This window comes from Giraffa tippelskirchi, chromosome Y (genome assembly GCF_054371585.1).
Source record: "Giraffa tippelskirchi isolate mGirTip1 chromosome Y, T2T-mGirTip1v1.2.pri, whole genome shotgun sequence".
In the NCBI taxonomy this organism is placed as follows: Eukaryota; Metazoa; Chordata; class Mammalia; order Artiodactyla; family Giraffidae; genus Giraffa; species Giraffa tippelskirchi.
This window is the reverse complement of record NC_137290.1, coordinates 5,029,929-5,056,089: the sequence shown is the minus strand read 5'-3', so window position 1 is coordinate 5,056,089 and position 26,161 is coordinate 5,029,929. Positions and strand designations below refer to the sequence as shown.

The 26,161-nt window shown below is 45.4% G+C and overlaps 1 long non-coding RNA gene and 1 other non-coding gene across 3 annotated transcripts in view; both read right to left on the bottom strand.

The window, feature by feature from the left end:
• LOC145537829 (uncharacterized) overlaps positions 1-26,161 on the bottom strand; it is a 443,496-nt gene that overhangs the window by 258,190 nt on the left and 159,145 nt on the right. The gene's annotated exons all lie outside the window — the stretch shown is intronic.
• LOC145537878 (U6 spliceosomal RNA) lies at positions 21,915-22,016 on the bottom strand. Its single transcript, XR_014076473.1, has one exon. It is a non-coding gene; the product is annotated as a U6 spliceosomal RNA (small nuclear RNA).

Genomic DNA, 26,161 nt, shown 5'->3' with positions numbered 1-26,161 from the left:
AAGAATTCAGGGAGCATCAGCCAGTCTTTTCCCCAGCCCCAGGAAGAAGACATACACAGATGGCCAACAAACACAGCAAAAGATGCTCAACATCACTGATTATTAGGGAAATTGAAATCAATGCTATAATGATGTACCACCTCACAACTGTCGGAATTAGTTCAGTTTCATCGCTCGGTCATGTCCAACTCTCCGCGACCCCATGGACTGGAGCCCGCCAGGCTTCCCTATCCATCAACAACTCCTCGAGTTTACTCAAACTCATGACCATCAAGTCAGGGATGCCATCCAACCATCTTATCCTCTGTCATCCCCTTCTCCTGCCTTCAATCTTTCCCAACATCAGGGTCTTTTCCAATGAGTTAGTTCTTTGCCATCAGGTGGCCAAAGTATTGGAGCTTCAGCATCAGTCCTTCCAATGAATATTCAGGACTAGAATGGCCACCACCAACAAGTCTACAAATAATAAACGCTGGAGAGGGTGTGCAGAAGAGGGAGCCCTCTAGACTGTTGGAAGGCATGTAAATTGGTGCAGTTACTATGGAGAACAATATGACCAGCAGCCCCGTTCCTGGGGCACGCCGCTGCTGCTGCTAAGTCACCTCAGTCGTGTCCGACTCTGTGCGACCCCATAGATGGCAGCCCACCAGGCTCCGCCGTCCCTGGGATTTTCCAGGCAAGAACACTGGAGTGGGTTGCCATTTCCTTCACCAATGCATGAAAGGGAAAAGTGAAAGGGAAGTCGCTCAGTCGTGTCCGACTCTTAGCGACCCCATGGACTGCAGCCTACCAGGCTCCTCCATATTTCCAGATAAAACTTGAACTCAAGAACACACACGTGCACCTCTATGCTCACAGCAGCACTAGTCACTATAGTGGAGACAGGGAAACAAGCTAAACGTCCATCGGCAGAAGAATGGAGGAAGAAGATGCAGTTGATACAAACAATGGAATACTACTCAGCCATTAACACGAATGGAATTACGGCATCTGCAGCAACAGGGGTGGACCCAGAGATGACCACACTGAGTGGAGCGAGTCAGAGAGAGGAAGACAGACACCCTATGATGTCACCGACATGTGGAATCTAAAACACAACACAAATGGACTTATTACAAAACGGAGACAGGCTCACAGGCACGGGGAACAGGCGAGGGGGATGAGGGGAGGGGATAGATGGACTGGGACCTTGGGATTAGCAGATGCAAACTACTGCATACAGAATGGATAAACAGCAAGATCGTACTGTACAGCACACGGAACTATATGCAAGATCCTGTGACATACCATAATGGAGAAGAATATGAAAAAAGAAAGGTACATATATATATATATATGCATAACTGAATCACTTTACTGTACAGCAGAAACTAACATGACGCTGTAAATCAGCTATATGCCAATAAAATAAATTTTAAAAAAATTATGAGTTTTTCTAAGCACAACACTTAGGTAACGGTCATACTACATTTTTAAACCATATCTTACCAAGCCCTTCAGAACACATTTCTTTAAAATCACACATAAACCTGGAATTTAAATTTTCATTCTAGTACACATTTTGTATCATTTGGCCATTTTTTTGTCTAGAGATATTTAATGATTTTCATTATTATTAAAAAAACAAATGAGTCCATTATCATGTGATGAAAGCAGATTTCTTTAAAAAAAAAAATTACTTGTTACACATAACAAATATATGATCTGAAACTAAAACTGTTGTTGCAATCTCTTGGTGTTGGGTCAACTTCAGGAAAGCTGATAAAAGAAAAATATTCAGATGGCATTTAAATTTTACATATTCAAAAACTAAAAAAAAAAAAGTAGAGGTGGTAGAAAAATTAGTTGGTTGCCAGGGGCTGGAAGGAAGGGTGAATAGAGGGCTCTCAGGGCAGTGGAACTATTCTGGATGATGCTGTCATGGTGAAGACACGGTGTATTGGGTAACACCCATAGCGCGCTCAGGACAAGTAAACCCTAGAGTAAGCTAGAGACTCCAGTTAACAATTATGTGTCAAGAAGTGAAGTGAAGTGAAAGTCGCTCAGGCATGTCCGACTCTCTGAGACTCCATGGACTGTACAGTCCATGGGTTCTCCAGGCCAGAACACTGGAGTGGGTAGCCTTTCCCTTCTCCAGGGGATCTTCCCAACCCAGGGATCGAGCTGGTGTCTCCCGCATGGCACGCAGATGCTTTACCAACTGAGCTATTATCATCAATTTTAACAGAACAGATGAAACTAATGCAAGATGTCAGTGAAACACTGACCAGAGAAACGAGGATACACAGGAACTCTGCACTTTCTGCTCAATTTTTCTATAAACCTAAAAGTGCTCTGAGAAATAAACTATGTAACTTTTTAAGCAAAAAAAAAACACCCTCCATCTGCAGGGTTAAGAAAATGAAATGTTTATGACGGTAGGATGTTGAGATGATCCTTCATCAGTAATTTGTTGAGACAGTCTGAATGCATGGCACAGTACATCACAATATGTGAAATACAATTCGGAATTAAAACAAACTTCCAAATGAAAAAAAAAAAAAAAGCAACTGATCCAAAGTCTCAAGACAAGACCAAAGCTCCATATGGTTTGCATAAAAGGCTACCTGGAGGGGTTACCCGAGGATTCCGAGGGGCTTCCTGACACCCCCGCCTGGCTGTCTAGACTCTTCCCTGTGTTTAGATGCCTTTGTGTGACATGGGTATGGTGTTCATCATGCCCTCCTGACTTGTAAAGGGGCACATGAATTGCAAATAACTGGGGATTTCATAAATTTGTTGGAGGGCTCTGTTCCCTGGCAGGCGGAAAATCAGGGCCAGGGTGACCTCGGCGTGAGGGCAGCATGAAGCATAGGGGGGCACAGTCCCCCGTTACCCACCTCGTGGCCGACCCCTGCATCTGATCGAAGGGCGTTGGGGGTGCTTTATCATAGTCTATGGGGACGGGCCTTCGACTCCCGGGCGCAGGCCCTGAGAACACTGCTGACCTGTCTGCAGGCTGGTGAGCTGGCCCTGAGCATCTCAACTGCGCCCTCGGCCGCTGAAGACTGGGCGGCCAGTGGCGGGGTGGGGGCCTCAGCACCCAGGCCTTCCAACGGGTACCGCCACCACCACCCCCGAAAGGCTCCTTCAAGCCCATTAACTTTGAATGCGGTAGCCACTGACAAGGCCTCCCATTGTTTCACCGCTGCCAAATTCCGTGAAATGCTGGGTTTTGAATGTGTTGAGTGAAAAATTCTTTCCCGAGCTGTGAAACGTTGGCAAGGGCCTGATTCATGGGGCTGCAGCTGAAACAATGCTTCCCCCCAACCCCCGGGGCAGCTCAGTCATCGGGCAAGCCTGCAAAAGGAAGGAGGGACTGAAACACAGCTGTGAGCCAGGGGCCAACGACGCCACAGCAAACCAGACAGGATGATGCTCTCGTCTGGGGGAAGAAGCATCCAGCTGCAGAGAGCTCCGGGATGCTCCGAAGATCAAACAGCCACGTCTTCCAAGGAGAAGTGAAAACACACAGAACACAAAATCAGAGCCGCCGTTCCCTGAATCTGAGGGCTTATGATATCACTGGCTTTACCACCATGAGGAAGAGGATTCCTGGGTCAAGCTGAGTTAAGCCTACAGCTTTCCGGGTGGCTCAGCGGCAGAGAATCTGCCTGCCAAGGCTACAGGACACAGGTTCAATCTCTGGGTTGGGAAGATCCTCTGGAGAAGGGAATGGCAACCCACTGCAGTATCCTTGCCAGGGAAATCCCACGGACAGAGGAGCCTGGTGGGTTACACAGCCCAGGGGGTCTAAACACACACACAGAAGCCAGCAGCTCCTTAGTGTACCTGTCTACGCTTGTGCTAAGTCACTCGGTCATGTCCGACTCTTTGTGACCACAGAGACTGTAGCCCACCAGGCTCCTCTGTCCATGGGATTCTCCAGGCACGAATACTGGGGTGGGTTGCCTTCTCCAGGGCATCTTCCCAACCCAAGGATCGAACTCACATCTCTTACATCTCCTGAAGGACCTCTCAAAGAGCCGTATTTCTTGACAAGATCAGGGTGACATTTTGACATCAACTTTCACTTTTCAAAGTTTCCTCAGTCTGTGGTGTATCTCTCTCTCACACACTCTTTGAATCTCTTGGAATGGCTTGTCTTCAAAGCTCCCCCAAATCTATTCTCAACTGAAGACGCCAACTTCTTACTTCAACTGCAAAACAAAAAGCCGTCGGCCCCATCCACGTACCCATTTTAAGAATCTTATGTACACTTTCTGTAGCCAGACTCTATTCTGGATTCAAGAAGTTTTTCTTTTTTTAAAATTAAAAAAAAATCATTTATGTGGATTTTCTTTTTCAGAGATGTGACTGAAGTTTTATTTGGGGCAAAATGATGACCGCATCCCAGGAGATAGGACCTCAGATAGCTCTGAGAAACTGATGTGGACCATTTTTTTTTTAAGAACTTTTATTGAATTTGTTACAATACTGCTTCTGTTTTTTGTTTTTTTGGCCAGGAGACATATGGGATCTTAGCTCACCAACCAGAGATCAAACCTATACCCTATGTACTGGAAGGCAATGTCTTAACCACCAGAGACCCCCAGGGAAGTTCCAAGAAATATTTCTTGCTTACAGAATACAGGTACCAGGGCCAGCTTGCTTTCACAGTTTCTCTCCATCACTCACCTTCTCTGAGTTGGTTCTTTAGCCTTCCCAGGCTTCGGGAGTTACTAGTGGTACCTGCCTCCTAGGCTCGTTCTGACAAATGAACTCGAGCCCCTGTGAGATGCTCTGCACACTGGGATCTGACGTTAGCGTCCCCTCACAAGCTCCCAGGAGCAGTCAACTCCAAGAAGCCCCATTCACTTGAACCATGTCATAGAAGCAACTCAAAGAAACCCAGTCATCCTTTTCTCATTTCCATTAGCATACACTGTTTAACACCCTGATGCTTGCTCAGTCGTGTCTGATTCTCTGAGACCCTGTGGACTGTCGCCTGCCAGGCTCCTCTGTGCATGGGAGTCTCCAGGCAAGAATACTGGGGTGGGTTGCCATTCCCTCCTCCAGAGGATCTTCCCAACACAGGGATCCAACCCGGGTCTCCTGAACTGCAGACTGATTCTTTACCGTCAGAGTCACCAGGGAACATTTCACATTGACCGCATGTAGAACACAGTATTTTAGGTACATTGTGTTTAATACACTATAATGTTAAATTAATTTCACAAGTTTCTTTTTTTAATGCCTTTTTTAATTGAAGAATAACTGCTTTACAGAATTTTGTTGTTTTCTCATCAAACCTCAACATGAATCAGCCATAGGTATACATGCACCAGTTTCTTTTCTACCTTTTTAATGTGAGTACTAGACCTTTCAGTCTATCCTAAAGGAGATCAGTCCTGGGTGTTCATTGGAAGGACTGATGCTGAAGCTGAAATTCCAATACTTTGGCTACCTGATGCGAAGAACTGACTCCTTGGAAAAGCCCCTGATGCTGGGAAAGATTGAAGGCAGGAGGAGAAGGGGACGACAGAGGATGAGATGGTTGGATGGCATCACCCACTCGATGGACATGAGTTTGAGTAAACTCCAGGAGTTGGTGATGGACAGGGAAGCCTGGCGTGCTGTAGTCCATGGGGTCGCAAAGAGTCAGACACAACTGAGCAACTGAACTGAAAATCCACAAGGTGAATAAAGATTAAAAAAAAAAATGTGCATTTTCCTTCCAGGACAAACCTTGTCTTCATCTTGAAATGAGGATACCCTGCCTTGCAGACCACTGGACTTTCCCAACCAGTAACCCCCAAAGGCAGGGCAAACCCCAAGGCTCCCCTAAATACCCAGCCTGGGTCCCCAAAGCTATGAGCTCCCGTGGACTAGAGGTCTAACCCCGATAGGGACAGTGGCATTTTCTGTAGGTAAGCGTAGTCGGTTCCAGGGAGGTCTCTCAGACACCCCGTGACCCTGTACACAACTGCTGTGCAGGTGGAGGTGGGAGGCTAATGTGTCCCCCCTGACTCACCCCCACAGACAATCCCAGCACATCCCTTAGCCTCTCACCCATCGAACTTACCCGTCTGCCAGGGACAGAGAGGCAACGAGGCCCCTAGTCACAAAGACGTGGTCTCCACGTGAGAAAAGGTGCCGCTACAACGACTAGGAGACACTTACAAAATTACTATCCATACTAGCTTTACCTGAGGGTAAACTTGAGCTTTCTACCGTGATGTAGAGCTCTCAACCACACTCCCCATTGTGAGCCGTTATTAGTTGGGGGCAGTCGGCCATCTGACTAATTTTAAAGAAGTTCGTTATTCTTGGACTCAGCATTTATTTACTCCAGCAAATAATGAGAAAAACGCTGCTCCTAATGAAACAATTGGCCTTTGCAGCAGTTATAACTTGCCTGTCCTCCGTATGTTTTTATAATATGTTCTCAGTTACATAATGGTTCACATTATCTGCTAAGTGCCAAGGTCATGCTAAGTTCAGGTTTTGAAAATACCTGTACAAATAGAGTGCTGTAAAATGAATTTTTTGCCCCCCCTTGGAGAGATGGGGAGTTGCTTTCATTGTACCATTTTATCAAACAAACTCAAACATTTGCTTCAACTGACTGACCTCAAGCTATTCCTCAGCATCTTATAATTGCTGGGAGAAATGAATACCTGATAAAAGATAGTTACAAGATTAATTCTGAAGACACCAAAGAATTCAGAGGCCCAGAAACCTAATTCTGTACATGGCACTGACATCATTTAACCACATGCTGCAGACAAAGGGCATATTTTGTTGTTGGTACTATGCGTGCCTGCAACCAGTGGTTACTTCCAATTCTTGCCATTTGAATCTGCAACAGGAAGAGACTTCCTATTGCAGAAGAAAATGTGCAAGTCAAAGTGTTAGTCACAGTCGTGTCTGACTCTTTGCAACCCCATGGACTATAGCCTGCCAGGCTCCTCTGTCTGTGGGATTCTCCAGGCAGGAATACTGGAGTGGGTTGCCATTTCCTTCTCCAGGGCATCTTCCTGACCCAGGGATCAAACCCGGTCTCCCAACTTGGGGGCAGATTCTTTACCATCTGAGCCACCAGGGAACTGCAAAAGGCACCTGCCTAGACCAAAAAAGTCTCATGATTATAATATTTATGGGTCATATGGGTAACCACCCAGTCCCAGCGCTTCTGAAACCTCAACACCCTCGTGTTCCTGGTCATCTCATTAAGCAACATCTTCATATGAGAATCTGTCCCAAACCTACTTTAAAACGACTCTTGTTTCTCAATGACCCCCTCATGGTCCCCCGAGTTGTCTGGAAGCCCTTGGAGATACCACGGATTTGGGAAGCTTCTATTCTTAACATGGGAAGATTCCATGCAGGTACCATCTACGGTGTTGCAAAGATGAACTAAGTTGCAGAAGAGCACATACGAGGCTGCTGTTCCAAGAAGAGAAAGTGAAAAAGTGAAAGCAAAGTCGCTTAGTCATGTCTGACTCTTTGCGACCCCATGGACCATAGCCTACTACACTCCTCCATGCATGGAATTCTTCAGGCAAATGGGTTGCCATTTCCTTCTCCAAGAAGAGAGACTGTCACTAAAGACACCATTCGGACCCTTGCTTTATACCTCTGTGTACCTCGACATCCGTCCACGGAGGAGAATGAGGGCAGAAATAGCCCTTTGGTAAAAAAACAAACAAAAAAAAAAAAAAACAAAAAACACCCTAGTCCAATTCCCATGGCAGACACTCAGAGACAAAATGGCCCTGCCCTCCTCTGCTCCATAAGACACAGCACCACAAACATGGTTAACTCCATACCATACACTTGAACACCACCAACAGAGTTGATGGCCAATGTTCCCACCATGAGACAGAAGTGGAATTAGGTCACACGACGCGAGTGTGAGCTCACCTAAGCTGGTGATCATATTGCAACCGACAGTGGTTGTCAAATCAACACTTCCTACGCCTTAAACTTACACCATGTTATACACCAAGTATACTGCAATACAGCTGGGGGAAATTCCATCAAGCAATGCCCACCTTAACCCCAACCATGAACTCCTGTATTCCTATGCGTGTAGTGATTCTTTCAGTTCTCACCTGTCTCTCAGCTCCCTTGAAGGCTCAATTACACTCCCCAAGTGGTGCTTCCTGTCTCTCAAGAACAGTTAGTGTCCGATGTACAAACGAATTCCCTTCAGAGAGCATCTTCGTAAGTCCAATTGGTCCAAAAAGTCCAACAGACTTGGCCTAGGTACCCAACTAACACCATCAAGCTACGGAGTGTGTGTTAGCCACTCAGTCGTGTCCAACTCTTTGCGACCCCATGGACTGTAGCCTGCCAGGCTCCTCTGTCCGTGGGACTCTGAAGGCAAACATAGTGGAGTGGGTTGCCATTCCCTTCTCCAGGGGAATGTTGCCAACCCAGGGATCTAACCCGGGTTCCTGCATTGCAGGTAGATTCTTCACCAACTGAGCCACCTAGAGTGGTGTAGCGTAACAGGTTTCTAATACTTTTCACACAAATAATACATAAAAAAAAAACACACACAGGGACTTCTCCGGTGGTCCAGCGGTTAAGAATCTGCCTTGCAATGCCAGGGACACGGGTTCAACCCCTGGCTGGGGAAGTACCCACATGCCTCTGGGCAACTAAGCCCAAGAGCCACAACTAGAGAAAGCCCGTGTGCAACAATGAAGATCTTATACAGCCCCCAAAAAAGAAAATAAATTAAATTAAAATTTGGAAAAAGTTTTAGAAAAACAAATACGAGCCTTAGCAAGCAAGCATTAATGTTACAGTACAATACCCTGAAAAGTACAGTAACATGGTAAAACCGCTGGCGCTTTTGAGCAGCACCGGGTTACATCACTGCTGCTTTACGACGGCTTTCAGACATCCTGGGTGTGAAATAAAGACACTGTCTGCGGCACTCTACGCAGCACTGTACAGCAAGGTGTATACAAAAAACCACAACCACTTACAGAGGACAGAGGCGTCACGTCGCGCCCGTGAACCAACTTACAGGACTGGACACGTGAGCGCACGCTCGTATCTCTGAAAGTTCACAGCTTGGAGGTGCATACAGGGGACGTGCTGTGCACAGCGCTAGGACTCCACTGGTTTGGCGATATCACTGGCAGCCCACGCAGTCGCCTCTTTTCTCACGTGAATACTGTCTGCGCGTTCCCACTTCCGTTCTCCTTAAGATCATAAAATGTGTTCCATCGGTATTTTATCATCCTTGCACAGAAACGTGTCAAAAGGCAGACACCCAATTCAACTCCAAGGGTAAAAGAATATGGAGCATTGTGTTAATCACAAAATGGAGTTTTATTAGAGGTTGGGAAGAAGACTGTTTCTCGAACCCGCTTCAAAACAGATGACCTGGACTCTGTCCGGAAGGATCTCCCAGCAACCTCTATATCCTTGTCTTGTTAGCTACATTCACTGCTTTATTTTTATAAAGCATTTTTAAATTGAAAGTGAAAGAAAGTGAAAGTCGCTCAGTTGTCTCTGACTCTGTGACCCCAATGACTATATAGTCCATGGAATTCTCCAGGCCAGAATACTGGAGTGGGTAGCCTTTCCCTTCTCCAGGGGATCTTCCCAACCCAGAGATGGAATCCAGGTCCTCCCGCATTGCAGGCAGATTCTTTACCAGCTGAGCCACCAGGGAAGCGCAAGAATACTGGAGTGGGTAGCCTATCCCTTCTCAAGCAGATTCCTGATCGAGGAATCAAACCGGGGTCTCCTGCATTGCAGGCGGATTCTTTACCAACTGAGCCATCAGGGAAGCCCATTTTTTAAAATTAAATTAATTAAATAAAACAATAATTTGATCATGAATTATTTACTCAGCCGTGTCGGATCTCAGTTGGCGGCAGGCATGATCTTTCGTTGCAGCCCATGGGCTCTCCAGCTGGGGCATTGGCCTTAGTAGCCACAAGGCGTGTGGGATTTTCCTTCCCTGACCAGGGATTGAACCCAGGTCCCCTGTGCTGAAAGGCAGATTCTTAACCACTTGATGGTCAGGCAAGCCCTGATTCACTGGTTTAAACTATGCCGGTCATGTTTCTGCAGTTATTTACTGTCTGTGCCTGTTTTTTTCACATCCATGACTCTCCTGAGTCAAGCCTACCACACGTAGGGTACTGCAGATTCCTGGAAGGTTTTCTGTGATAGTACATGACTGCTGCTAAGTCACTTCAGTCGTGTCCAACTCTGTGCAACCCCATAGACAGCAGCCAACCAGGCTCCCCTGTCCCTGGGATTCTCTAGGCAAGAACACTGGAATGGGTTGCCATTTCCTTCTCCAATGCAGGAAAGGGAAAAGTGAAAGTGAAGTCGCTCAGTCATGTCTGACTCTTAGCGACCCCATGGACTGCAGCCCACCAGGCTGCTCGGTTCATGGGATTTTCCAGGCAAGAGTACTGGAGTGGGCTGCCATTGCCTTCTCCGAGTACATGACTAATTCATTACAAACTGATGCCCGAAGGAGCAAATGTCAGTCCCAACCTCAGCTCTCTGCCCATCCAGCACTAAACTTCCAGCTTCAATACAGAGATGTTCCTCCCTCCTCGCAGGATACTTATCTCAGAAAAAATATACCAGGAGTTTTCAGGGAACACAAGGCAAGCATTAAAACTTTATTCTCCAAATAACTAACCATAAACAGAGTAACTAAGCTTTGAGAAAGATCTGAAAATACATCTAGTGACATTTTACCTTGAAGTTCAATCTTCCCCGCCTAAATAGCCGTAAGATTAAATCTAGAACAAATAACTCTTTGAGCACGTGAGGAGACCTTTTTTACTTGACTCCAAGAGTTTGAAGTACAGCAATTTTGGTCTCTGCTGACTAATGCAGGGGCGTTGGAATTCATCTCTGCTTTTTGTGTTTCTAGAAAATGATCTGTTTGTAACATGCGGTGATATAATCCTGTATCCAGGTAGAACAATTACGCTGTTATCCAACGGAGCTTAAGAAAACAGTTGGGTTGTTTTCATACACATGTTCATAACTATGTGAGTTAAGAATGGTGGAGGTATTATGTTTCCTTATAAACTAAAAAGATTTCTAGAATACTTCAGGCAAAGATAGGCATCAGGCTCTTTAAGCAAAAAATCTTAATTCCGCTTAATTGTGACCACCAAGCATTCTGTGGTATAAAAGTAAGACATTTTAATAAAGTAGAAATTCTCAGTTTCACAGTAAGAAATGACTCAAATTACTGAAAAAGTCCTACATGATAGAAATTCATATGTATTAAAAATTATTCTTTCCAAAATGTCCTTAAACAGCATGTGACATTATAAGTCCAATGTTAGTGAATGTTTATCAGCTGAATTATCAGCTTTCCTGGTGGCTCAGATGGTAAAGAATCCGCCTGCAGTGCAGGAGACCTGGGTTCCATCCCTGGGTTGGGAAGATTCCCCTGGAGAAGGGAATGGCTACCCACTCCAGTATTTTTGCCTGGAGAATCCCATGGACAGAGGAGCCCGGTGGGCTACAGTCCATGGGGTCTCAGAGAGTCGGACACGACTGAGCGACTGACACACACATCAGCTAAACTACCAACGACAGCAGCAGTTTCTTCATTCACTTACTCCTTCCTCCTCACTAACATTTTTGTACGTGCCAGTGACACGTAATTCGTGTACACAACGTTGCTGTTTCGCAATGTCTGCATTCTAAGAGGACAGTTGGCTAATTAACGCTGCGAGAGGCACGTCTGACCACAGCTCTACTTGGTGCGGAGATGAAGACAGTACTGTGACTCAGACAGGCACCCGAGGAAAAGACTTCAGCGAGCATCTCGATCAGCCGTCCCTGACCTGCCCGCGGGTCTCCCCCCGAGTCCCGTTCCTCCTTGTGTTCAACTGTCTCCCGGAGAGACACTTAGCCCCGGACTCCACTGGGGAGTGAACAACTTCTGCCTCAGGCATGTTCAGTTCAGTTCCGTCGCTCAGTCGAGTCCTACTCTTTGCCACCCCATGAACCGCAGCACACCAGGCCTCCCTGTCCATCACCAACTCCCGAAGTTTACTAAAAACTCATGTCCGTGGAGTCGGTGATGCCATCCAACCATCTCATCCTCTGTCGTCCCCTTCTCCTCCTGCCTTCAATCTTTCCCAGCACCAGGGTCTTTTCCAATGAGTCAGTTCTTCCCATCAGGTGGCCAAAGGATTGGAGCTTCAGCTTCAACATCAGTCCTTCTAATGAATATTCAGGACTGATTTCCTTTAGGATGGACTGGTTGGATCTCCTTGCAGTCCAAGGGACTCTCAAGAGTCTTCTCCATCAACAGAAGTCAACGTCCAAAAACATTTTCCGAAGAAAAACTGACTTGTGAGAAACCACGGCATGGAAACCACCAAGTGTTTGGAGGAGTGGTTCTTTGATTCTTCCTGTGCGTTTACACAACCAGCGGAAGCCCGAGGACTCATGTAGAACACAGGTCGTAACAGGTTCCCTCAGCGGGCGTCTCAGAATCTGAGACACATGTCACAAGTAGAAACCCCACAGGTCCGAGTTCAGGCCCTATCTGTGATACTCGGACGCATGAAAAGGGATTAGAAATGAGGTGGGTTGTTGTTTGCTTTTTTTGAATTGTCCTATTCCTAAGGTCTTCCCTGTAGCTCAAATGGTAAAGAATCCGCCTGCAACGCAGGAGAGCCGGGTTTGATCCCTGGTTTGGGAAGATTCCTTGGAGAAGGAAATGGCAACCCACTCCAGTATTCTTGCCTGGAGAATCCCACGGACAGAGGAGCCTGGCGGGCTGCAGTCCGTGAGGTCGCAGAGAGTCAGACACGGCTGAGAGACTAACGCTACTACTACATATTCCTAAGATATAAAATTCTGTATTGACAGATCAAGGTCATTTCCACAGAAATTCTCATTATTATGGCATCTATGAGATCTCAATTTGTTTTTTCACTTGCAAATGCAGTACACAGAAACAAATAACCAGTTTTCCTATCAAATGCTGTGCATGCTCAGTCGTGTCTGACTCTCTGCGACCCCATGGACTATAGCCCGCCAGGCTCCTCTGTCCATGGGATTCTCCAGGCACGAATACTGGGGTGGGTTACCATGCCCTCCTCCAGGGGATCTTCCCGACCCAGGGATTGAACCTGAGTCTCTTGCGTCTCCTGCACTAGCAGATGGGTTCTTTAGCACTCAGTGCCACCAGGGAGGTCCATAACAAATGCTAATGTAAACCATGAATACCTCAGACTGCATACGCATGGATTCCCCTCCACAAGCTGAGGGTTGGGTTTTCGCCCCTGGGTTTTTTGGTCTCACCATCTTTCACCAGCCCTTGGCTGTCCTTCACTACTCTTGGTAGCCCTGGTGAGGGAAGGAATCACTTCTTGCAGCACAGCACTGAGCTCCTTTCTTCTCATTTAGATGACTATTTCCTCTAGCTCCGCTCTCCACAGACCGCAGTCTCCATGGAGGTGCCTGAAGGTCGATGTTGAGTGGGACTGGGGTCAAATGTGTCTCTTCCTCTGTGTCATGTTCACAGGAAGAGGAGGTCTCATCTTAGACACTGCTGCTGTTGTTCAGTCCCTCAGTCGTGCCCAGCTCTCTGCGACCCCATGGACTGTAACCGGCCAGGCTCCTCTGTCCACGGGATTCTCCAGGCAAGAACACTGGAGTGGCTTGCCATGTCCTCCTCCAGGGGATCGTCCCAAAACAGGGATCCAAAGATGCACCTCCTGCATGGGCAGGCGGACCGCTGAGCCGTCCCGGCGATGACTAGTAACCTACCAGCACTCATTTCACGGTCCGCAATCCCTGGGTTGGGTTGGGTTTTCCTTTCCCACCCACACCTTCCCAGCCACTGTTGCTCTGGCTGGCAGTCTCTCCATCACTGTTCTCCTATTGCTCTGGCTGGCAGTCTCTCCGTCACTGTTCTCCTGTTGCCCTGGCTGGCAGTCTCTCCGTCACTGTTCTCCTCTCCCGGTGGTGACCTTTCTCCACGCCTGTTATGCCTGTTTCTCCTGCCTTGACTGTTTTGCCCAACGCTGACATCAACAACAGCAGGAAATCTCTGAGCGTGAAATGACTTTCTGGAGGGGGCGTTCTCTCAGCCGGCGGAAGAAACCCACTCCCAGAAATGAGCTGCCAACAAGCAGTGCATTTTAAAAGGTTGAGGTCATTTGATAAGCCCCACGCGAAAATGTTCAATTAAAATTGGTCAACTAACTGTAACAGAAGAAGAGAAAGCGTGAGTCACCAAATTAGATCAGGCCCTAGACTGCTGGTTCGTTATACCCTCTAGGGTGTCCTTGATGATGCTCTGAACAGCAAGCATCATAATAAGGCAAGAATCTACTGATAGTGACCTTGATAGGAGTATCAGAAATGGGAGAAATTCCTTAACCTCAAACGGTCAAAATGTGTCTTGTAGCATTCAATGTGTTGTACAAGCTTTCTTTTTCACTCTACCATCTTATCCAGTTAGGCTAATGTTATTACCCAGTAGCTATCTGGCTACTACATTTATATTTAAGTGAAATTAAAATTAAATGAGGGACTTTCCTGGTGGTCCAATGGGTATGTATCTGCCTGCCAACACAGGAAACATGGGTTCGATCTCTGGTCCGGGAAGATCCCAAATGCCGTGGACCAACAAAGTCTGTGTTCTGGAACTAGTGGAGCCCACGCGCCCTAGAGCCTGTGGTTTGCAGTTAAGACGAACCACTGCAATGAGAAGCCTGCACACCAACACTGAAGATTAGCCCCCGCTCACCACAAGAAAGGGCTTCCCTGGTGGCTCAGCTGGTAAAGAATCTGCCTGCAATGCAGGAGATCTGGGTTCGATCCCTGGGTTGGGAAGATCCCCTGGAGAAGGTACAGGCTACCCACGCCAGTATTCTTGGGCTTCTCTGGTGGCTCAGCTGGTAAAGAATCTGCCTGCAATGCAGGAGATCTGGGTTCGATCCCTGGGTTGGGACGATCCCCCGGAGAAGGGAAAGGCTACCCACTCCAGTATTCTGGTGTGGAGAATCCCATGGACTGTATAGTCCATGGGGTCACAAAGAGTCGGACATGACTGAGCAAGTTTCACTTCACACCACAACAAAAGAAAGCATGCACAGCAAGGAAGACCCAGCACAGCCAAAAATAAAATAAAATAACAAATACAGCTTTTCTATCATCTTGGGCATAAGTCACATGTGGCCAGTGGTCACCGTATCACCATACTGGACAGCACAGGTCCAGGAACTCTGGGTCAGCACGGGAAATTCCACTGGACAGCTCTGCTACGAGGACATACTGTGTGTGAGGATCAACCTCAGGGCTTGTGTGTCTGCTCTGAGTGGGTGAGCCTTGGTTATGTCCTCTCAAGTTAGTGTCTGATGAAGTCAGCTATGGTTTTTCCAGCAGTCATGTACGGATGTGAGAGCTGGACCATAAAGAAAGCTGAGTGCCAAAGAATTGATGCTTTGGAACTGTGGTGTTGGAGAAGACTCTTGAGAGTCCCTTGGACTGCAAGGAGATCCAACCAGTCCATCCTAAAGGAAATCAGTCCTGAATATTCACTGGAAGACCTGATGCTGAAGCTGAATCTCCAGTCCTTTGGCTACCTGATTCGAAGAGCTGACTCACTGGAAAAGACCCTGATGCTGGGAAAGATTGAGGGCAGGAGAAGGGGACGACAGAGGATGAGATGTTGGATAGCATCACCGACTCAATGGGCGTGAGTTTGAGCAAGCCCTGGGAGTTGGTGATGGACAGAGAGGCCTGGCGTGCTGCAGCTCATGGGGTCGCAAAGAGTCGGACACGACTGAGAGACTGAACAAAGTTACTCTAAGCCTTTGTAAAGAGTGTGCACACCCCAGTTCTCCAGCCGTGCCATATAGCCTGCTTCTTCACCTATAAGCCACCAGCAGTCCCTGTTACCCACCGATACGCGCCCCCCCCCCCGGCATTCCCAGGCCTCCCAGAGGTTCCCCGGTCCCCTGTACCCAACACCAGTCCTGTGCCCTCACCCTACACTCACCCTGTGCTGTTTGGTGAGACTGCTCAGCCCTCCCCTATTTGTGAGACCCACAGAGACTCTGCTCTTTAACCATCTATGTCAGGGTTTTACTTCCAGCGGAGTCCACTGACCTGTTTTCCTACCGTCAGCTAGAGTCATTTTCCGCAGATGGGGACCCCTGAGTCATGAAACGTTCTCACTGTGGAACATCTGTCTTATTCTTCCTGGCATCGTGGTGATGGATAGACAGGCCTTGTAGGTGACATTACTAACAGAGAATGATGCTCTGAGCATCTGAGAGACGACTTCTGAGCGTCCCTGGGTCCCCTGTGCCAGCCTGCCTATGCCTGACACGCATTAGGCACAGCATTCCATCTGTGCATTTCCATGCAGACTGACTTTAAACACCAGGGGTAACTCTTTGGAGACTTGTTTCGGTCTACACAGAGCGTGAGCGCTGAGAACTACATTTTATGATCAAAAACGTTTGCTCTCTTACAGTTTCCACAGGACAATACCACAGAAGGATAAAGATTTTTTTTTTTAAATTTATTAAAACATTCCTTTTTATTTTGCTTTATGGCAATAAATGCCCCTGGTCCTTTTTTTTTTTTTTTTTCTTTTTTGGCCACGCCAAGCAGCATGCACTAGAGCTTCCCTGGTGGCTCAGATGGTAAAGAACCTGCCTGCAATGGAGGAGACCTGGGTCAGGAGGATCCTCTGGAGAAGGGAACGGCAAGTCACTCCAGTATTCTTGCCTGGAAAACTCGATGATCCGAGGAGACTGCTGGGCTACAGTCCACGGGGTCGCAAAGAGTCGGACACAATTGAGCAACTAACACTTAAGTGGCAAGCAGGATCTGAGGTCTCCCAGGAGCATCAAACCTGGGCCCCCTGCAGTGGATGTGAGAGCTGGGGACTATAAAGAAAGCTGAGCGCCGAAGAACTGATGCTTTGGAACTGTGCTGTTGGAGAAGACTCTTGAGAGTCCCTTGGACTGCAAGGAGATCCAACCCAGTCCATCCTAAAGGAAATCAGTCCTGAATATTCTTTGGAAGGACTGATGCTAAAGCTGAAGCTCCAATCCTTTGGCCACCTGATGCGAAGAACTGATTCATTGGAAAAGACCCTGATGCTGGGAAAAATTGAAAGGGGGAAGAGAAGGGGAGGACAGAGGCTGAGATGGTTGGATGGCATCACCGACTGAATGGACACGGGTTTGAGTAAGCTGCGGGAGTTGGTGATGGACAGGGAAGCCTGGCATGCTGCACTTCATGGGGTCTCAAAGAGTCAGACACGACTGAGCGACTGAACCGAACTGAATCGAAATGCAGTGTATTCAGCTCTAATACATCTGCTGATCACTTAGACTGATACTGTCAAGCTCACAATTTTATAAATTCATATGATAACAATCAATGACCCAGCTGACCCTCACTGCTGACACACAGTCAAATTCAATTTGATCTTGAGGTGATCCAAAGAGCTGTGTACCTCCTTGCTACGTGCCGCTGAGGTTTTATGTCCATCCACTGTGAGACACTGCTGTAAAGGAACTCATGAATCTGCGAGTCCCTGCAGTCCTCCTGGACTGCAGCACGCCAGGCTTCCCTGTCCATCATCAACTCCCGGAGCTAGCTCAAAGTCATGTCCATCGAGTGGGTGATGCCATCCAACCATCTCATCCTCTGTCGTCCCCTTCTCCTCCCGCCTTCAATCTTTCCCAACATCAGGGTTTCTTTTCAAACGAGTTAGTTCTTCGCATCAGGTGGCCAAAGGATTGGAGCTTCAGCATCAGTCCATGATTCCAGTTCAGGATTCAACAGAATGCCCTTGCTGAGCTCAAATAATTCACAAGCCTTGTTCCCCACCGGCCTGATGAACCAACTCATCATCAGGGAAACCTTCTCTGCACCCCTACAACCACACAAGGCTACCAACAGAACTTCTCACGTTTTTAATGACTTACCTCTGGGAATATTTGTTTAGTATCTGCCTCCTCATGGGTTTGACAGTTCCCTGAAGGGCAACTTCAGGTTCATTCAAGTAGTAAGTACCTGAAGATGTTTAATGAGCGCTTTTGAATTTTTCTTCATTTTTATCTCGTTAATTTTTTTTTTTTTCCTATTGACAGCTGTAACCGAGAACAGCACCTCCCCATTTTCTCGCTGATTTTTGATTCCTCCTTTGGCACCATCCGTAAACCATTTTCAACATGGATTTGAAAGAACTGGGCATTGGTTGTGCCCTTCCCCATTTGAATGGGGGGAAAAAGATCCTTTCATTCAAACAAAAGCAGACCTTCCATGAACCCATCCATTTTGCAAACTGTTACTGTTGTATCTCTCCCAGTAACTTTGAGTGATAATCACGACACCACCATCAGACTCTTTGTGTGGAAACTAAAGATGTCAACCCGACTCATCAAAGGCCATTTTTTAAAAAAATATCCACGACAATCAGAATATGCAAACACTGTCGTTTAAAGATTCTTCCAAGATTCAGTGCTGTGCCACTGAGCCACAACTTGCACATTTTCGAGAGTTAAACACAAACAAGAAAAATAAAACAGACCCCCAAGCTCCTAGTCACCTTTCCAAACAATTTCCCCACATACATCCCATCACACTGGGACTTCTAAACTGGCGGCCTCTTCATCAGATTCACCTTAGCAATTCTGGCGATAACTAGTCTTCAGAGTGTCCTCAGAGCATGTGGCCAAATCTTCTCATCTGGCACATTCTGCCCTGACAGTGTTTTTTTTTTTAAACAAACTCAGTAGCATTTCTGTGACGGAATGAGCACAACTGCTTTTAATTGTCACAACCACTCACTGCCAGGGGGCTTGGTAGGGTGAATGACATCCACAAGGGAGAAATACGGCTGTCTGGTTAGAATTAACGGTGCGCTCTCGTGATACGTCAGCCAACACACATGCATCCGGCCACAACACACCGGTAACAGCAAGCAGATGCTCAAAGATGATCACCATGTCTAATAATTATCGGCAGAACTGATGGTGAAGCCAAAGCTCCAATACTCTGACCACGTGATGCAAAGAGTCAAGTCATTGGAAAAGACCGTGATGCTGGGAAAGACTGAAGACAGCAGAACGGGACGACAGAGGATGAGACGGATGGATGGCATCACCAACTCGATGGACATGAGTTTGAGCAAACTCCAGGAGATGATAAAGGACAGGAAAGCCTGTTGTGCTTCAGTCCGTGGGGTTGCAGAGTCGGACACGACTTAGCCACTGAATGGCAATATCTAATAATTGCTTCGTCTTTGTACTATAGAAATTCCATAGAGCAAAGAGTTCATTCAAAACGTATCCAAGCACATGCATAAAGGCACTGTACAAATTCTTCAGATTTGACGTTGATACATTAAACTTAAATATGACCAACACAATTATGTAATTTGGGGACATTTAAATTTTCAGACATTAAAAAATAGTATTTGTAGATTTAGTCCTTATCAGCCAGTTTTAGGAAGAAAAATAATACTGACAATGTGTTTTAAAGACAGCACAGCAATCTGAAAAAGGATGGCGGTGTGGTTTAATAAAACTTGCCACGTACACTGCCAACTCCTGCACGAGGAACACAGGAACCCCTCAAATACTTGTGATGGGTCAACCATTATGAGGAAAACCATGACACCCAGTGGCCAAAGACTTTCAGTGCTGCATGAATTGCGCGGTGTCCCCTCTTCACTAGTCTTTCATCCACCCATCCATCATCCATCTATCAACTCATCTAGACATCTATATATAGAATGAAATTCATTATATGGAAATAGGCAATGCATTCGTAAACAATTTTGTATTTTCACATGCATGCATAAAAATTACCCTTTTTATCTGAAAAAGCGTGAATGCTAATGTATAGTTTATGCACAGATATATGGTATCTGCATCAACAAAACTCTGTAAATCTATGTCTATAGTACATGCATCCATTGCAAAGAACCCCCTAATCTTCATTCACGATCAGAATTCATTCTGTGCTTGTCCACTTTGTTTTTCTTTTTCTTTTGGGAAAATATCCCTCAGAGGAAAGTGAAATGAATTACTCCACTTGGTGAACCAATAAAAGAAACAAACCTTATGTGTATACGGAACAGAGCGTTACATGATGAAAGGGGGCCTTTGGATGGGCAAACTTATTTTTACATTTGTTGTTGTTCTTTTATCGGCCAGTTTCATTTATTAACTATTTTTCCTCCTGGATGTCATTAAGTATGTCAGCCCAAGAAGGTCTATTAGTAGTTCTTGAGGAAAAGCTCCAGATTCCGAGCTTATTCCAAAACTGATCCAGGACTTTGACCGTGTTCCTTAAGCACCTGAAACTGTGTGTGTGTGTGTGTGTGTGTGTCTGTGTGTGTGTCTGTGTATGTGTGTGTGTGTGTCTGTGTATGTGTGTGTGTCTGTGTATGTGTGTGTGTGTGTCTGTGTGTGTGTGTGTGTTGCTCAGTCGTGTTTGACTCTTTGTGACCCACCACGGGACTGTAGCCCACCATGGAATTTTCTAGGCAAGAACACTGGAGTGGGTTGCCATTCCCTTCTCCAGGGGAATCTTCCCGACCCAGGGATGGAACCCCAGTCTCCTGCATTGCAGGCAGATTCTTTACCTTCTGAGCCACCAAGGAAGCACCTGAAATTATAGTGTCTTTATTTGAAATAAGGGATACTTATGGACTGGGGTTATTATTATATTATTGACTATATCCCCCCCACTACACATTCTCTCACTTATTTATGTTACAACTGGTATTTTGTGCCTCTCACCCCCCTTCACCTACTTTCCCCATCCTCCCAACCCCTCGCTTCTGGCAACTATTAGATTGCTTTCTGTATCTGTGAGTCTATTTCTGTTTTGTTGTGTTTGTCCACTTGTTCTATCTTTTACATTCCACATGTAAGTGAAAAAAATACACTAGTAATTTTTCTCTAATTTATCTCACTAAGCATAACACCTTCCAAGTCTACCCATGTTGTTTCAAATGCCAAAATTCCATTCTTTTTTTATGGCTGAGTATGGCAACCCACTCCAGTATTCTTGCCTGGAGAATCCTAGGGACGGCGGAGCCTGGTAAGCTGCCGTCCATGGGGTGGCACAGAGTCGGACACGACTGAAGCGACTTAGCAGTAGCAGCAGCAGTAGCAGTATTCCATTGTACATATCTACCACATCTTCTGTATCCATTCATCTGTTGATGGATACTTAGGTGGCCTCCATGTCCAGGCTACTGTTAAGTAGCACTGCTAAGAACACTAGGGTGCACACATCTTCTGAAATTACTGCTATCACTTTCTGTAGATAAAAACCCATGAGTGAAAATCGAGATCATACAGTAGTTCTTTTAATGTTCCTGAGGAACTTCCAAACTGCTTCCCACAGTGGCTGTGCCACTTAACATTTCTACCAACAGTGCTGGAGGGTTTTCTTTTCTCCACATCCTCACCAACACTTTTTTTTTTTTTTTTTGATGGCCATTCTGAGTGGTGTGAGGGGATACCTGACTGGGATTTCAACTTGCATTTCCTGACAATTAGTAGTGTCCAGCCCCTTTACATGTGGCTACTGACCATTGGCATGTGGTATTCATATCTTTGGCCCATTTTTTCATCAGACTATTTTTTTTTTTTTTTAGTAATGAGTTGTCTGAGTTTCCTCCCCTTCCTTGTCTCTTTCTCGCCACACACACACACACACACACACACACACACACACACACACACACACACACACACACACACACACACACACACACACACACACACACACACACACACACACACACACCTTAACCCTTTCAGGTATAACACTTGCAAATACCTTCTCCCATTCAGTAGGTTGCCTTTTTGTTTTGTTGATGGTTTCCTTAACTGTGCAAAAACATTTCTTAATTTTTTTTTTTAAATATGGGATGCTTCACCAATTTGCATGTCATCTTGCCCAGGGGCCATGCTAATCTTCTCTGTATCACTCCAATTTTAGTATACCTGCTGCCAAAGCAAGCACTGAAAAAGCTTTTTGTCTGACCTAGTCTCTTTTGTTTATTTTTGCTTTTGCTTCCCTTGCCTGAAGAGACAGATCCAAAAAAGTACTGCTGAGATTGACGTCCAAGAGCATACTGCCTATGTTTTCTACTAGGAGTTTCACAGCTTCAGGTTTTACATTTAAGTCTTTAAATCACTGCAAGTTAATTTTTGTGTGTGGTATGAGATAGTGGTTTTATTGTTGTTTAGTTGCTCAGTCGTCTCTGACTCTTTGTGACCCCATGGACTCTAGCCTGCCAGGCTCCTCTGTCCAAGGGATTTCCCAGGCAAGAGTACTGGACTGGGTAGCCACTTCCTTCTCCAGGGGATCTTCCTGACCCAGGGATAGAACCCAGGTCTCCGCATTGGCAGAAGGATTCTTTACCATCTGAGCCACAAGAGAAGGCCCAAAAAGACTTTCCTAGGTTAACACTTTCCTAGTGTTAGTCACTCAGTTGTGTCTGACTCTTACAGAGCCCTATGAACTGTAGCCTAGCAGGCTCCTCCGTCCACGGGATTCTTTACCACTGAGTCACCAAGGGAAGCCCATACGGGGGCTTGCGTTAAAAACTATTTCAAAGAATTTTTGAGTTTTACAGGTAATAATGTCTTTTCAGGGCTGGAGCTGTGAAGAAGCCACAGATACTATCCAAGTATGAACCAAGTTAAGAGCAGAAAACATCCTTTTATCCGAAGTGAGACAAGTAGTCCAACTTTCCAACTTCATTTTTTGCATCCAACTGTCCAGTTTTCCCAACATCATTTGTTAAAGAGGCGATCTTTTCCCCACTGTATTGATGTATTCTTGTCTCCTTCATCAAAAATTGAGCATTTTGTGTGTCCTCTGGCTTCGGTTCCAGAATACAAGCTTTAATTAGCTTTCAGTCACTGGTATTTTTACACTCTGCCTCACCACTGGAGCTATCAAGAGTGTCTGTGTTCGTCACATGGACAGTTACAGAGTAACAGAGGTCTCAGTGAGGTATCTCATTTCTACACCAATTTTTAAAAGCAAAAAAAAAAAAAAAAACTAGCCAGCAAGAAATAAAAAGTATATGCTAAAATTAAGTAGAGTATAGCCAAATTCGTAAAAAAAAAAAAAAAAAAAAAAATAAGAGCATGGTTAAAAATGATCTGAAAATAACAATTTCAAAATTTTGGACCCAACAGGTGTATGTTAGTCATTCATTTGTGTCCAACTCTTTGTCACCCTGTAGACTATAGCCCACTAGGCTCCTCTGTCCCTGAGACTCTCCAAACAAGCATAGCAGAGTGGGTTGCCATTCCCTTCTCCAGAGGATCTCCCCGACCCAGGGATCAAACCCAGGTCTCCTGCACTGCAGGCAGATTCTTTACCATCTGAGCTACCAGGGAAGCCCTGGTATAAAAATAAGTACAGTATAGGCAAATTCAGGGGAAAAAAAAATGAAGAACATGGTTAAAAATGATCGAAAAATAGCAATTATGAAATTGTGGACACAAGAGGAATAGAGCTGAATTCTTTTTTTTGGTTTTAGTGCATGTGGAAACTTCATCATAATCTAGCAGGCTTTTATAGAAATTGTGTTTTAAAAAAAAAAAGGAAAAAAAGATACAGTAACCAAGAGAAGAAAATATATATAGTATAAATGAATATGCACATCTTTTCACACTGAAACAACAGGGCAATTACCTACCATTTTAGAGCAGCTGTACTGTGCTGTGCTAAGTCGTTTCAGTCGTGTCCGACCCTTTGCGACCCCATGGACTGTAGCCTGCCAGGCTCCTCTGTCCATGGGATTCTCCAAGCAAGAATACTGGAGTGGGTTGCCATTCCTTCTCCAGTTTAGAGCAGTTACATGGAGCTGTTTTGTTAAAGCCCATTTTAATCAATGGGCCTGAAAAAAACAACTGTCCTAAATTCAACTAATGCTTCATCCATTCATTTATTCATTAATCCATTCATTCACTCAGTATCTCAGCAAACACTTACAATGGTTTTCTTCTTATTAAAAGACTGTGTTAGCACTATGAGATAGCCAAATCCATTTAATAATCCTGGATGCTATAAACTTAAAGAGTACGAAATAATTTTATTCTCTCAATAAATTACATAACTTCACTTAAAATATTTCCTACCAGCCTTAATCTTGAAAAATGGGAGGGACAAAAAACATTTTTTATTTACAATTCAGACTTAAATTGAAGAAAGTAGGGAAAATCACTAGACCATTCAGGTATGACCTAGATCAAATCCCTTATGAGTAAACAGTGGAAGTGAGAAATAGATTTAAGGGTCTAGACCTGATAGACAGAGTGCCTGATGAACTATGGACAGAGGTTCGTGACATTGTACAAGAGACAGGGATCAAGAAAATCCCCATGGAAAAGAAATGCAAAAAAGCAAAATGGCTGTCTGAGGAGGCCTTACAGATAGCTGGGAAGAGAAGAGAAGCAAAAAGCAAAGGAGAAAAGGAAAGATATTCCCATCTGAATTCAGAGTTCCAAAGAATAGCAAGGAGAGATAAGAAAGCCTTCCTCAGCAATCAATGCAAAGAAATAGACGAAAACAATAGAATGGGAAAGACTAGAGATCTCTTCAAGAAAATTAGAGATACCAAAGGAACATTTCATGCAAAGATGGGCTCGATAAAGGACAGAAATGGTATGGACTTAACAGAAGCAGAAGATATTAAGAAGAGGTGGCAAGAATACACAGAAGAACTGTACAAAAAAGATCTTCACGACCCAGATAATCATGATGGTGTGATCACTCACCTAGAGCCAGACATCCTGGGATGTGAAGTCAAGTGGGCCTTAGAAAGCATCACTACGAACAAAGCTAGTGGAGGTGATGGAATTCCAGTTGAGCTATTTCAAATCCTCAAAGGTGATGCTGTGAAAGTGCTGCACTCGATATGCCAGCATATCTGGAAAACTCAGCAGTGGCCACAGGACTGGAAAAGGTCAGTTTTCATTCCAATCCAAAGAAAGGCAATGCCAAAGAATGCTCAAACTACTGCACAATTGCACTCATCTCACATGCTAGTAAAGTAATGCTCAAAATTCTCCAAGCCAGGCTTCAGCAATACGTGAACCATGAACTTCCAGATGTTCAAGCTGGTTTTAGAAAAGGCAGAGGAACCAGAGATCAAATTGCCAATATCCGCTGATCATCGAAAAAGCAAGAGAGTTCCAGAAAAACATCTATTTCTGCTTTATTGACTATGCCAAAGCCTTTGACTGTGTGGATCACAATAAACTGTGGAAAATTCTGAAAGAGATGGGGATACCAGACCATCTGACCTGTCTCTTGAGAAACCTGTATGCAGGTCAGGAAGCAACAGTTAGAACTGGACATGGAACAACAGACTGGTTCCAAATAGGAAAAGGAGTCCATCAAGGCTGTATATTGTCACCCTGCTTATTTAACTTATATGCAGAGTACATCATGAGAAACGCTGGGCTGGAAGAAACACAAGCTGGAATCAAGATTGCCGGAAGAAATATCAATAACCTCAGATATGCAGATGACACCACCCTTATGGCAGAGAGTGAAGAAGAACTAAAGAGCCTCTTGATGAAGGTGAAGGAGGAGAGTGAAAAAGTTGGCTTAAAGCTCAATGTTCAGAAAACTAAGATCATGGTATTTGGTCCCGTCACTCCATGGGAAACAGATGGGGAAACAGTGGAAACAGTGTCAGACTTGATTTTTTTGGGCTCCAGAATCACTGCTGATGGTGACTGCAGCCATGAAATTAAAAGACGCTTACTCCTTGGCAGGAAGGTTATGGCCAACCTAGATGGCATATTTAAAAGCAGAGACGTTACTTTGCCAACAAAAGTCTGTCTAGTCAAGGCTATGGTTTTTCCAGTGGTCATGTATGGATGTGAGAGTTGGACGGTGAAGAAAGCTGAGCGCCAAAGAATTGATGCTTTTGAACTGTGGTGTTGGAGAAGACTCTTGAGAGTCCCTTGGACTGCAAGGAGATCCAATCAATCCATCCTAAAAGAGATCAATCCTGGGTGTTCATTGGAAGGTCTGATGTTGAAGGTGAAACTCCAATTCTTTGGCCACCTCATGCAAAGGGTTGACTCATTGGAAAAGACCCTAATGCTGGGTGGGATTGGGGGCGGGAGGAGAA